The following is a 14,494-nucleotide window of genomic DNA, read 5'->3' as shown; positions in this document are numbered from 1 at the left end:
CCAGACTGGTATGACCCTGACCCTGAGCAGCATCCTGCCTTCGCCAAGAATGATGCCTCAGTACAAAGACAAAATGATCAGTTTTAACAATTGGCTTAATCACTGGTGTCATTCTAGGGGGATCCAATGTCTGTCAGCCTGGGATGATATGCTGGACAAGCCACGTTGCTTCACAAGGGATGGCTTGCACCTGTCACCACTGGGCTTCCGGATACTGGCCAAGGCTCTTGCCACCCCCATAGTGCCTTTTTTAGGCAATGCTCAAAGGACAAATCAACCGCCATAAAAAACAAAAATGGAAAAAAATTAAGGGTAATGCTGCTCAACGCCAGAAGTCTAAATCTCAAGATGCAGGCACTCGAAGCACTCCTCAGTATGGAGAACATCGATGTCTGTGCGGTAACTGAAACCTGGTTCAAGGCTCCTGAGAGTACTCCAGCACTACCAGGCTTTACCTCATATCATGCATTTCGGCCTCAAGTTCCAGGCCGAACCACAAAGGGAGGGGGAGTGTCCATTTTCATAAAAGACACCTACACCTCTCGATTGGTGGCTGCTCATGAAGCATCAGAAACCATACAAGTTTTACTCACCATAGGTAAAACTGCCATACAACTGGTCGCATGTTATAGAACACCCTCCCAATCCCAGGAATCCCATCAAGCATTCCTGAAAACACTGGAGGATATGAATGTCACACCAAACACCATCATATTGGGTGACTTCAATTACCCCACCATAGACTGGGCCCACTATTCTAGCCCTAACACCCTGGCCCAAAGATTCCTGGAATTCATAAACTCAAATGCTATGGAGCAACTGGTCACCTCTCCTACGAGGAGAGATAATATACTTGACCTGATTATCACAAACATGGGGTCCAAATGCTCCGCACGGATATAAACCCTTCACTAGTAAGATCTGATCATAAACTGATCACGTTGGATGTACATATCCCACCCCCACCCCCAGAACAAAAGACTACAGTGAAAAACTTCTCAAAAGCTGACTTTGAGCTCCTTAAGTCGAAATGATATCCTTTAAGCCTACTGGGTCAATGCAAACCACATCCCAAAATGCTGAATCCTTCACAAAAGCCTTCTATGGACATCTCCAGGAATGCATGGATCAGGCAATCCCAACTAAAACCAAGACCCTCTCCACCAAGGAAACGCCCGGTTTGGTGGACCCCGCTATAAACAAACTGTACAACAAAAGAAGGAAGCTGCTGCAGGACAGAGCCAAATCCCACAAGGGAAAGGCTTCCCTGATCAGCACAAGTAAAAAACTACGCTCTCTCATAAAAACATCTAAAGCAAACTTTGAGAAAAAGATTGCCAAGGATACCAAAGACAATCATAAAGCCTTCTTCAATTATGTCAGAACCTTGGGAGGAAATTCTCAGATATGCTCTGAGCTGGTACACAATAACAAAAATTCACTGACCCTACTGACATTGCCAACATTCTGGCAGATAGGTTCAGTGCAAATTTCTCCCTCCCTCACCCCTAAAGATGAAGTAACTATCCCTGCTGAATGTAACCTACCTGTCATCACAGACACACAGGTGAAATCAGCACTCAACAAGGCAAAAACACAGCATCTATGGGACCCGATGGTATCCCGGTTGCGTGTTACGTGAACTCAAGATGAACTAAACCCGCCTAAGAACTTTATTCAATCTTAGCCTCACTACAGGATATGTACCTGAACACTGGCGCACAGCAACAGTGGTCCCACTCCACAAAGGGGAAATTCAACTGACCCAGGTAACTACCGCCCCATAAGTTTGACCAGCCTGATCTGTAAGGCTATGGAAAGGATCATCATGGAACTCATAAATGGCGACATTGGTGATCTGCAGACCCTTGATCCCACACAGTTCGGTTTTGTAAAGGCAGATCCTGCCTCTTAAACCTGGTTGACTTCTTTGAGACAGTCACTAGTGCCATCGATGAGGGCAAGGCTGTCCACACTGCCTATTTGGACTTGGCTAAGGCCTTTGACACAATACCACACTCTGGCATCATCGACAAGCTCAGCAGCCTAAATGTAAATCCATATGTCACAAGATGGGTAGCAAATTGGCTAAAAACAGAACCCATAAGGTTAAAATTGCTGGAGCCATGTCAGACTCAAAACCCGTCACAAGTGGTGTCCCACAGGGCTCAGTCTTGGGTCCACTCCTATTCGGCATTTATTTTCAGATGTGAAAGCAAACATGGAAGGATTATGGCTGACAAAGTTTGCAGATGATTGCAAACTGGGCCATAGTGGATTCACCTGCTGACACACACATCCTACAGAAAGGTCTCACTGAAACGGACAACTGGTGCGGAATCATGGCCTCAAACTTAACGCCAAAAATGTATAGTCATCCCTTTGGGAAAAACAAAGTACCCACAAACTATCACGTAGACAATAACCCACTGAATACAGAAGATGTAATCAGAGACCTGGGGACTCAAGTCGATAGTGACCTCTCCTTTGACAACCATGTTGCCAAAGTGGTCAGAAAGACTTTCTACCTAGCCCATCTCATCATGAAGGATTCTCATCCAGATCAAAGGAGGTCATTGTACCTCTGTATTCCTCCCTCATCAGGCCCATGATCGAATATAATGCTCCATTTGGGATGTATCTCACCCGGCACATGCAGCAACTGGAAAGACCCCAGAAGTACCTCACCAAGAGGATCATAGGTCTAAAACATGTGTCTTATCCAGCTAGATTAAAGAAACTCCAGCTCTATTCAGTAGCATACCGCCTGCTCAGAGGTGATTTGTGCCTAACATACAGGGCCATGTCCAACCAGGAATTGATGGACATGCTCCATCTCAAAAAATCCAAATCCACCAGAACCACACGAGCTAAAGATTTCAACCTCTGCACAAATATGAATAGGACATGCTGGAGGGATAGATTCATAACACAGAGGTTACCAATACTCTGGAACAAAATCCCAGTTCACGTGAGACAGAGCCCTTCATTGGCACTGTTCAAGAAAAATCTCGATGCATGGATGGGAGATCGCAAGTTTACCCCGGGAGTGACCTCAGTGTCACTACTAGACAGAGGTATAGTTTACTAAATAATGGGGTTCCACGTGTCACTACTAGAGAGGCGCAACTACATAGTATGGGGTGGCGTAAAGCCACATCACTGTTGGCTAGGCTTGTAAATGCCCCCGGGCAGATAGCCTAGTACACTACTATGAAACTATGAAACTATATCTGTGCATCTCCCTTTGTCGATATGAATATATATGTAGAGAGAGAGAGAGACACATGTACGCACACTCTCAGAAGCACATACATATATATCCATGTGTAGAGAGATGTTCTTCATCTCACATTGCTGCAGTCCTTACACTTGGGTATAGCGCTGTCCTCGGTCGGCCCGAATACCAAAGTATATGGCTGACGCCGGTCATGGCGCATTAAACTGACGCCAGGACGTCAGGGTATAAATGCGCATGACCGACGTCATATCCTCAGTCTTTTTTGCCGCGTGGTCCGATGCAGAAGCAAATTTGCGAGTGCAGGTTGGCGTCCTGAGATTTTCCGAAACCGGAGTTTCAGACCGAATCCAAGTTGGCTAAGTACCCGTTAGAATATTTTGGTTTTTCTTGCCTCAGTATTTTACGGATGTCAGAAAAAGTAAATAACTGTATTTCTTGCGGAAACAGATACCACATAGGGACTACCACAGCTTGTGTATACCGTGTTTAGGGCCTGAGCACGACGTTGTTGGGTGTTCCTCTTGCTAGATTTAACAAACGTACCATAAAGAGGAGATTAGACTGCGCTAGGTTAGTCTTGAGCGGTGCAATTACAAAATGCCGTCGGATGCTCCGGCGCCGCTTCTCGAGAAGCGCAAGGACAAAACACCTAGGCCTACGTTAGAGGCACCGGGCGACCCGGACGTCGGTTCTTTAGAGGGCGGTTGTGCCAGAGGCCCAAACAGAAGTTTCCCTAGAGTCCCAGGGGAGACTTTGTTGTTACGATGTGTCTTCACAGGAGGTAGGCCAGGCTGAAGGGGCTTCTCAGGTAGCTGTTCTCCCTCTCTGCCTAAGGTGGTTAGGCCTTCCCCTACTGTTACAAAGGCTTCTTCCAAGAGTAGGCCAGGTTCAGCTGTAGCAGGTGCTCCTCCTAGTACTTCAGGCCCTGTGCCCAAGAGACATATGCTTAAGATGGCTGAAGATTTAATTACTCTGATTAGGGTTCTATGCCCCCTCCTGACAAAAGGCCTCGGGTGGATCCTGAATTTGGGAATTTTGAACAGGATTCTGATATTTCTGAGTCTTCGGCTGAGGATTTACAGGAGTTTTCTCATTATTCTGATTCTGATGTGGATGACTCCACCCCTTCTGCTTCTCCTCCTGAGGATTTCTCATTCTCAGAGACTCTCCATGCCATGAGGGAACATTTTAAATGGGAAGGTCAGGATTTCTCTGATTCCAGGAAAAGACTAAGGGAATTTTTGTTTTTACCTCAGCATAGGCCTTTAGCTATACCCCCTGTTCTTTCTGTGGTGGAAGATGTTTTTGCAGAGGCTTCCCTTAACCCTGATTCTTTACCTCCCGCTCCTGTTAAACCGGACAGATACTATAGGGTGCCTGAAGCTCACAAGTATCTCTTTAAAAGCCCTAGGGCAGATCCAGAGACAGTTACTCAGGGGCCTAAAGGGGTTAAGGCTTCTGTGGCTAAAAATCCAGTTCCTCAGGACAAAGAGGCAAGAGCTTTAGACAGATGGGGTAAGAAAGTGTATACTTCCTCAACTTTAGCCATGAGGGCTTTAAATTGTCAATTCCACATGCTGAGATATCAAATCTATCTCCTTTCACAGTTAAAGTCTAAGGTAGATGCTCTGGCAGAAGGTATTGAATGTAAAGAGTTACAAGATCTGGTACATGTGTCTGAACAGGTGGGTAAGCATTCCTTACAATGTGGTTTTGATGCTGTACAGGCCTCTTCCAGGGTGGCTGCCACTGGTACTGTCCTTCGCAGGCACGCCTGGTTACGGATCAGAATTTAGCTGAACATGTTAAGTCAAGGATCTTGGATGCCCCTTTACAATCTGATGTGTTGTTTGGTTCGCCTGTTGAAGCAGTTTTAAAGAAAATGGAGGACAAAGCTAAATCTATGCACACTGTTAAAGATTTTTTACAGGTTCAACCACCAAAGTTTAGCAGAAACTGGCCAAGCAAGGCGTGGACATACCCTTCTTATGATTCCCAGTCTAGGGGTAGGTCTAGGCGTGCTAGGGGCAGAGCTCAGGGTTCCTTTAGATCCAGGACAGGGGTCTCACCTGCACAGTCTTCAGGGGAGGGCAGGGGTCAGCCCTTTCGTAGACAGACCCAATGACCTACCTTTTCAACTGCCAGAACCTTCACGTCTCGCAGCACCTTTAGGAGGAAGACTGACACTTTTCAAAGAGAACTGGAGTTTAATTACCCAAGACAGATGGGTATTGGATATCATTCACCACGGTTACAGATTTTATTTCCATACCTTACCACCGTTCAAGGGCATGCCAGATATTCCGCCCCAACACAAATTGGAAGCTCACAGACAAATATCCATATTGACACAGATAGGGGCCATACAACGGTGCCTATGGCAGAAAGGGGCCTAGGATTTTACTCTCGCCTATTCCTAGTACCAAAAAGGGGAACACGTGGAGACCAATTCTGGATTTGTCTATCCTCAACACCTTTCTGGACATCCCCAAGTTCAAGATGCTGACATTGCAACAGCTTTTACCCCTCCTGGGCAAGGATCACTGGATGGTAACTTTGGATCTCCAAGAGGCTTACCTTCATGTCCCTATCACTCTAGGCTGCAGGAAGTATCTGCGTTTTGAGCTGGAGATTCACACTATCAATTCTCTGCATTGCCCTTTGGCTTATCCACTGCACCCAGAGTATTCACAAAGGTCCTGGCTCCAGTGATAGCTTTTTTCAGACGGAAAGGAATACAGATTTACCCTTATTTGGACGATTGCCTGATTCTGGCTCAGGGCAAGGACGAACTTCTACAGCATTTAAAGTATGTGATAACAGTGCTAAGATGCCTAGGGTATTCTGTGAGCGAAACAAAGTCCAGTCTAGTACCCTCTCAGGACATGTGCTTTCTGGGTGTGAGACTGAATACAGCAGCCCAGATGGCCTTCTTGACCCCGGACAAACAAAAGAATCTTTCCCTTTACTTCCAACAACTATCACATCAGTCCGGGCTGACTGCAAGGACAGTCCTTCAAGCCTTAGGGTTCATGGCATCTTGTATTCTGGTGCTTCCCAATGCCAAACTGCATATGAGGAAGCTACAATGGTATCTCAAGAATCTATGGACACAGCACTGCCACGATCTGGACACTGTCATTCCAATAATACCTTGCATCCAAAAGGAATTCTTGTGGTGGGCTCAGCAATGTCACCTAAACAAGGGACTTTCTGTGACCCGGCCGGAGGCAAGTCAAACTCTAACAACAGACGCCTCAGACAAAGCTTGGGGGGCTCATCTCAATGGAAAATGGATACAGGACAAGTGGCCTGCCAGACTACAACATCTACATATCAACCTAAAGGAGATGTTAGCAGTCCAGTTTGCATTAACAGCTTTCAAGGAATTACTTCTTCCAGGACAGGTGTTGATTCTAACAGACAACACAACCGTCATGTGGTACATCAACAAGCAAGGGGTACACATTCTTACCCTCTATGCAGACAAGCAATGATTCTATGGGAAACTGCTCTCAGTCTACAACTGGATCTTCAGGCAAGGTTTCTGCGGGGTGCAGAACTCCTTAGCAGATGTGTTAAGCAGGCAAATCATGGATCCCCACGAGTGGAAACTGGATCCTCAGGTATTTCAGCAAGTAACAGTGTCATGGGGAACACCAGACATAGATCTGTTCGCTTCTCCTCTAATCCACCAGCTGCCAAAGTTTTGCACAAAAGGATACACCAGGCAGCTTGGAGGACGGATGATCTTTCTTTCAGTTGGAGAAATCTTCATGTATCGCCTTTCCACCACTTCCTCTACTTCTAAAGGTTCTGCTAAAGGTAAGCCAGGACAAACCAAGAATGATCCTGATAGCTCCAGATTGGCCCGACAGCATTGGTACCCACTACTGAGAAATCTAATAAGGAAACCACCGTGGCCCCTGCCTTTGATTCCTCAACTGTTATCTCAAAAGGACGGTCATTTACTCAATGTCAAGCTTCACTCTCTTCATCTCACAGCATGGCATATCCTGTTTTAGCTCATAGCAGGGCTCAACTTCCTCAACAAGTTTTGAATGTGATTATGGAAGCTAGGAGACCTAGTACAAGGAAAGTGTATGCGGACAAGTGGAAGAGATTTTTGCTTTGGAGTGCAGCAAAGGGTGTGGATGTTTCTGAGCCTGAATTAAGTGTGGCTCTTCTATATCTTACTGAGTTATTGGACAAGGTTTGTCCTTCTCTTCCATTAAAATTCATGCTGCAGCAATTTCAGCTCACTATGACTGTGATCCACCTTTGTTTTCTCATTCGTTGTTCAAGCAATTTCTCAGAGGGCAAAGAACATAAGACCTCCACGAAGAGCTCCTACTCCAGCTTGGGACCTCAATTATGTGTTGGAAAAGCTCACTCTGCCACCTTTTGAGCCTGCAGCTACGGCTGAGTTAAAATATTTGTCATGGAAGACTGCTTTTTTGTTGGCCATTACCTCTGCAAGAAGGGTTTCTGAGTTGCAGGCCCTTATGGCTGTTGAGCCTTTCTTGATCTTCCATAAGGATAGGGTATCTTTACGCACTAACCCTTCCTTTATGCCTAAGGTGGTCTCAAGTGTGTCCTTAAACCAGTCTATTCATTTACCTACCTTTTATGCAGACCCCAAAACAGGGGAAAAGATCTTGCATACTTTGGGCGTGCACAGACAGTTACGCTACTACTTAGATAGGACTAAGGGTTTCAGGCAGTCAACAGTTGTTTGTTTCTTTTGCTTTAGGTACTCAGGGCAAGCCTGTGTCAAAGCAAACTCTTTCTAAATGGATTGGGTTTTGCATTTCTTTTTGTTATTCTCAGCATGGCAAGCAGATCCCAACAGGGATCAGACCTCATTCCACTAGGGCTACTGCCACCTCTACAGCCTTTCTAAGGGGAGTGTCAACTAAGGACATTTTGGAGGCAGCTACTTGGAGTTCAGTACATACTTTCTCTAAGCACTACCACCTTCCCCTCTACTCTAAATCTAGGGCTGGGTTTGCCACTGCTATTCTACAGGGCATTTTGACAGCTCCTGCTTCTATTTGATTTGCCATCCTCCCTTACCTCTGCTTTGGGAATCTACCCAAGTGTAAGGACTGCAGCAATGTGAGATGAAGAACATAGTACAGTTTTGTACCTACCATAAATGTAGATGTTCGAAGATCCACATTGCTGCAGTCCAACCCTCCCTCCGTCCCCTCTGTGTTTAGGGGTGGTTGTGTGGTTAGCTTAGTACTTTATTAGATAATTGTTAGAAGTTGTACATAGTTTGGGTGTTGGGATGTTTAGTGTTTGGTAATTTTTTGATTTTACCCTGTTTAGGGTCTTCTGACATCTGGGGCAAGAAAAGACTGAGGATATGACGTCGGTCATGCGCATTTATACCCTGCCGTCCTGGCGTCAGTTTAATGCGCCATGACCGGCGTCAGCCATATACTTTGGTATTCGGGCCGACCGAGGACAGCGCTATACCCAAGTGTAAGGACTGCAGCAATGTGGATCTTCGAACATCTACATTTATGGTAGGTACAAAACTGTACTTTTTGTGTCTCTCTCTCTCTCTCTCTATATATATATATATATATATATATATATATATATATATATATATATATATATATACATATACACGCACTTTTTTTTTTTTTTTTTTTTTTTTTACAGTTTTTGTTCACAAAGAATACTACTGAGATGGAGATGGAAGTCATATCTGGGTGTCGTACTAGCAAAATGCTAGTGTCTTCTGTTCATGGTGTAATGGTTGCTTGGAGATTAATAGCACTGCCTTTTTCATTCTCACGGTAAATGTGTTTACCAACCTTCTTATTCCTTGATAAGCAAAGCAGAACTGACTGAGATAGCAATATACGAGTATTTACTAGATGCTTGGCAGCTACTTCACATGTAAGCCATGTGTCACAAAAAGGATGTTCTTCGTCTTCCATTGCTGCAGTCCTGACTATTGGGTATAGTCCGCGTCCCGTCGGCCCGAATACCAGAGTATAAGGCTGACGTCGGTCAGGGCGCATTAGACTGACGTCAGTACGTCAGGGTACTAATGCGCATGACCGACGTCATATCCTCAGTCTTTTTTGCCGCATGGTCCGATGCAGAAGCAGTTTTGCGAGTGCAGGTTGGCGTACTGAAATACTTCCGAAACCGGAGTTTCAGACCGAAACAGAGTTGGCTAAGTACCCGTTGGGAACATTTTAGTTTTTCTTGCCTCAGTATTTTACGGATGTCAGAAAAAGTGAATAACTGTATTTCTTGTGGGAAACAGATACCTCATAGGGATTATGATACCTTGTGTATACCTAGTTTAGACCCTGAGGACGGCGTTCTTGGTTGCCGCTCTTGTGCTAGGTTTAACAAACGCACTATTAAGAGGAGGTTAGACTGTGCCAGGCTAGTGTTTGGGAAGCGTTGCAATTATAAAGTGCCGCCGGGTGCGCCGACGACCGCTTCCTCCAAGAAGCGCAAGGATAAAACAGTGAAGCCTAGGGTTGAGGAACCGGCAGTCCCGGACGTCGGTTCTTTAGAAGGCTCAGTGGAGCCGGAGGTTTTGCCAGGAGTTTCCATGGAGTCCCAGGCAGAAACTATACTCTTACAGGATGTGCCTTCTCAGGAGGTAGGCCAGGCTGAGGGGGCTTCTCAGGTGACTGTTCTTCCCTCTCTTCCCAAGGTAGTTAGGGCCTCTCCTTCTGTTGCCAAAACTTCTTTGAGAGGTAGGCCTACTTCAGTTTCAGTGGGGGCTTCTCCTAGCATTTCAGGTTCTTTACCTAAGAAACATATGCTTAAAATGGCAGAAGATTTGATTACTATGATTAGGGGTTCTATGCCCCCGCCTGATAAGAGGCCTAGGGTGGAACCGGAGTTTGATAGTTTTGAACAGTGTTCAGAGGCTTCAGAATCTTCTGTGGAAGATTTGCAGGAGTATCCTACCTATTCTGATTCTGATGTGGATGATTCCACTCCTACAGCGTCTCCACCTGAGGATTTCTCATTTTCAGAGACTTTGCATTCCATGAGGGAGCACTTTAAATGGGAAGGCCAGGATTACTCTGACTCCAGGAAAAGGCTTAGGGAGTTCTTGTTTCTACCCCAGCATAGGCCTTTAGCTATTCCTCCTGTGTTGAATGTGGTGGAAGATGTTTTTGCAGAGGCTTCCCTGAACCCTGATTCTTTGCCTCCTGCTCCTGTTAAGCCTGATAGGTATTATAGGGTGCCCGAAGCTCATAAATATTTGTTTAAGAGTCCTAGGGCGGACCCAGAAACTATTTCTCAAGGGCCTAAGGGTGTAAAGGCTTCTGTGGTTAAAAATCCTGTCCCCACTGATAAAGAGGCAAGGGCTTTGGATAGGTGGGGAAAGAAAGTGTATACTTCTTCCACTCTAGCCATGAGAGCTTTGAATTGTCAGTTTCACATGTTAAAATATCAGAATTATCTCCTTTCACAATTGAAATCTAAGGTGGATGCTTTGGCGGAAGGTATTGAGTGTAAAGAGTTGCTGGATTTGGTTCATGTGTCTGAACAAGTGGGTAAGCATTCTTTGCAATGTGGTTTTGATGCTGTACAGGCCTCCTCGAGGGTGGCTGCTACCAGTTCTGTTCTTCGCAGGCATGCCTGGTTGAAGGATCAGAATTTAGCTGAGCATGTTAAGACAAGGATTTTGGATGCTCCTTTACAGTCTGATGTGTTGTTTGGTTCGCCTGTGGAAGCTGTTTTAAAGAAAATGGAGGACAAAGCTAAGTCTATGCAAACTGTTAAAGATTTTTGCAGGTGCAGCCACCAAGTTTAGTAGAAATTGGCCTGCTAAGGGGTGGACATATCCTGCTTATGATTCTCAGTCTAGGGGTAGGTCTAGGCGTGGTAGGGGCAGGGCTCAAGGTTCTTTTAGGCCTAGAACAGGGAGTTCACCTGCTCAGACTTCTGGTGAGGGCAGGGGTCAGTCCTTTCGTAAACAGACCCAATGACCTGTTTTTCAGCTGCCAGCAGATTCCGTCTGGCAGCTCCTTTGGGAGGAAGACTGTCTCTTTTCAAAAAAATTGGGATTTAATTACTCAAGACAAATGGGTGTTGGATATCATTCACCACGGTTACAGATTTTATTTCCATACAATGCCCCTTTCAACGGCATGCTAGGCGTTCCTCCTCTACAAAGAAAAGAGGCTCACAAGCAAGTTTTACAGTTACTTCACATAGGGGCCATTCAGCCAGTCCCTGTGTCAGAGAGGGGCCTAGGATTTTATTCTCGCCTGTTCCTTGTACCAAAGAAGGGGAACACGTGGAGACCAATTTTGGATTTATCTCTCCTCATCACGTTTTTGGACATTCCCAAGTTCAAGATGTTGACGTTACAACAGCTTTTACCTCTGCTGGGCAAAGATCACTGGATGGTAACTTTAGATCTCAAGGAAGCTTACCTTCATGTGCCTATAAGGCTAAGTTGCAGAAAGTATCTGCGGTTTCGAGCTGGAAATTCTCATTATCAGTTCTCTGCATTGCCCTTTGGCTTATCTACTGCCCAGAGTATTCACAAAGGTTCTGGCTCCAGTGATAGCTTACTTCAGGCTTCAAGGAATTCAAATCTATCCTTACTTGGACGACTGCCTGATTCTGGCTCAAGAAAAGGAAGTCCTTCTACAGCATCTCGAATATGTTATAGCAGTGCTAAGATGCCTAGGGTATTCTGTGAGCGAAATAAAGTCCAGTCTAGTACCCTCTCAAGACATGTGCTTTCTGGGCGTGAGACTGAATACAGCAGCCCAGATGGCCTTTTTAACCCCGGACAAACAAAAGAGTCTGTCACTTTACTTCCATCAACTATCTCATCAGTCCGTGCTGACTGCAAGGACAGTCCTTCAAGCATTAGGGTTCATGGCATCTTGTATTCTGGTGCTTCCCAATGCCAAACTGCATATGAGGAAGCTACAATGGTATCTCAAAAATGTATGGACACAGCACTGCCAGGATTTGGACACTGTCATTCAAATAATACCTTGCCTTCACAAAGAATTTTTGTGGTGGGCTCAGGAATGTCACCTAAACAAGGGACTCTCTGTGACCCGGCCAGAGGCAAGTCAGATTTTAACGACAGATGCCTCGGACATTGCTTGTGGAGCTCATCTAAATGGAAAGTGGATACAAGACAAGTGGCCTGCCAGACTACAGCATCTACATATCAACATGAAGGAGATGTTAGCAGTCCAGTTTGCGTTAATGGCTTTCAAGGAGTTACTTCTTCCAGGGCAGGTGTTGATTCTAACAGACAACACAACTGTCATGTGGTACATCAACAAGCAAGGGGGAACACATTCTTATCCTCTATGCAGGCAAGCAATGATTTTATGGGAGACTGCGCTCAGCTTGCAACTAACTCTTCAGGCAAGGTTTCTGCCAGGAGCACAGAACTCCTTAGCAGATGTGTTAAGCAGACAAATCATGGATCCCCACGAGTGGAAACTGGATCTTCATGTATTTCAGAAACTGACAGTGTCATGGGGAACTCCAGACATAGATCTGTTCGCTTCTCCACTAAACCACCAGCTGCCAAAGTATTGCACAAAGGGGTTTCATCACACAGCTTGGAAAGTGGATGCTCTGTCTTTCAGTTGGAAAAACCTTCATGTGTATGCCTTTCCACCTCTACCTCTTCTTCCAAAGGTACTATTAAAGGTCAGACAAGACAGGCCAAGGATGATTTTGATAGCTCCAGATTGGCCTCGGCAACACTGGTACCCACTACTACGAGTCTGGTAAAGGAGCCTCCATGGCCTTTACCTCTGATTCCTCATCTTTTATCTCAGAAGGACGGTCATCTGCTCAATGTCAAGCTTCACTCTCTTCATCTAACAGCCTGGCATATTCTGTGTTGAAACACAGCAGGTCTCAACTTCCTCAACAAGTTTTAAATGTGATTATGGAAGCTAGAAGACCTAGTACAAGGAGAGTGTCGCAGAAAAATGGAAGAGATTTTTATTTTGGAGTACAGCAAAGAATTTGGAGATTTCAGAGCCTAATTTGAGTGTGGCTCTTCAATATCTTACTGAATTGTTGGACAAAGGTTTGTCCTTCTCTTCCATAAAGATTCATGCTGCAGCAATTTCAGCTCACTATGATTGTGACCCACCTTTGTTTTCGCATCCTTTGTTCAAGCAGTTTCTTAGAGGGGCAAAGAATATAAGACCCCCGTGAGCTCCTACTCCTGCTTGGGATCTCAATTTTGTGTTGGAAAAACTTACTCTACAACCTTTTGAGCCTGCAGCTACTGCTGAATTGAAATATTTGTCATGGAAGACTGCTTTTCTGTTGGCTATTACTTCTGCAAGAAGGGTGTCTGAGTTACAGGCCCTTATGGCAGTAGAGCCCTTTTTGATTTTCCATAAGGATAGGGTATCATTACGTACTAATCCTTCTTTTATCCTAAGGTGGTTTCTAGTGTGGCTTTAAACCAAACTATTCATTTGCCTACGTTTTTTGCAGATCCTCAAAATAAAGGGGAAAAGATTTTGCACACTTTAGATGTACACAGGCAATTGCGTTATTATTTAAGCAGGACTAAGGATTTTAGGCAGTCTCAGCAGTTGTTTGTTTCTTTTGCTTTGAGTTCTCAGGGCAAGCCTGTGTCAAAACAAACTATTTCTAGGTGGATTGGCTTTTGCATTGCATTTTGTTATTCCCATCATGGCAAGGAGATTCCAGCTGGGATTAGGCCTCATTCCACTAGGGCTACTGCCACTTCAACAGCATTTCTAAGGGGTGGCAACTAAGGATATTCTGGAAGCAGCTACTTGGAGTTCAGTACATACTTTCTCTAGGCATTATCACCTTCCTATCTACTCTAAGTCTAGGGCTGGTTTTGCCACAGCTGTTTTACAAGGCATATTGTCAGCTCCTACTACTTTATAATTTGCCAGCCTCCCTTACCTCTGCTTTGGGATTCTACCCAATAGTCAGGACTGCAGCAATGGTTGTCGAGGAACATAGTACAGTTTTGTACCTACCATAAATGTAGATGTTCGAGGATTCCATTGCTGCAGTCCAATTTACCCTCCCTCCTTCCCCTCTGTATTTAGGGGTGGTTGTGTAGGTGAGTTTACATGCTTATATTTTTGTATATATGGTTGTATATATTATACATGTTTTTGGTGCAGGTTGTTTTGGGACTTGTCTTTTTAGGGTCTTCTGACATCTGGGGCAAGAAAAGACTGAGGATATGGCGTCGGTCATGCGCATTAGTAC

General features: G+C 45.1%; 1 protein-coding gene across 1 annotated transcript in view; it reads left to right on the top strand.

Moving 5' to 3' along the window:
* Positions 1–14,494, top strand: part of LOC122790519 (lysine-specific demethylase 3B-like) — a 1,629,922-nt gene that overhangs the window by 392,814 nt on the left and 1,222,614 nt on the right. The gene's annotated exons all lie outside the window — the stretch shown is intronic.

Source organism: Protopterus annectens, chromosome 16.part0, assembly GCF_019279795.1.
Source record: "Protopterus annectens isolate FY-2018-M chromosome 16.part0, PAN1.0, whole genome shotgun sequence".
NCBI classification, from domain to species: Eukaryota; Metazoa; Chordata; order Ceratodontiformes; family Protopteridae; genus Protopterus; species Protopterus annectens.
The sequence above is the reverse complement of the archived record's forward strand: the minus strand, read 5'-3'. Positions and strand labels throughout refer to the sequence as shown.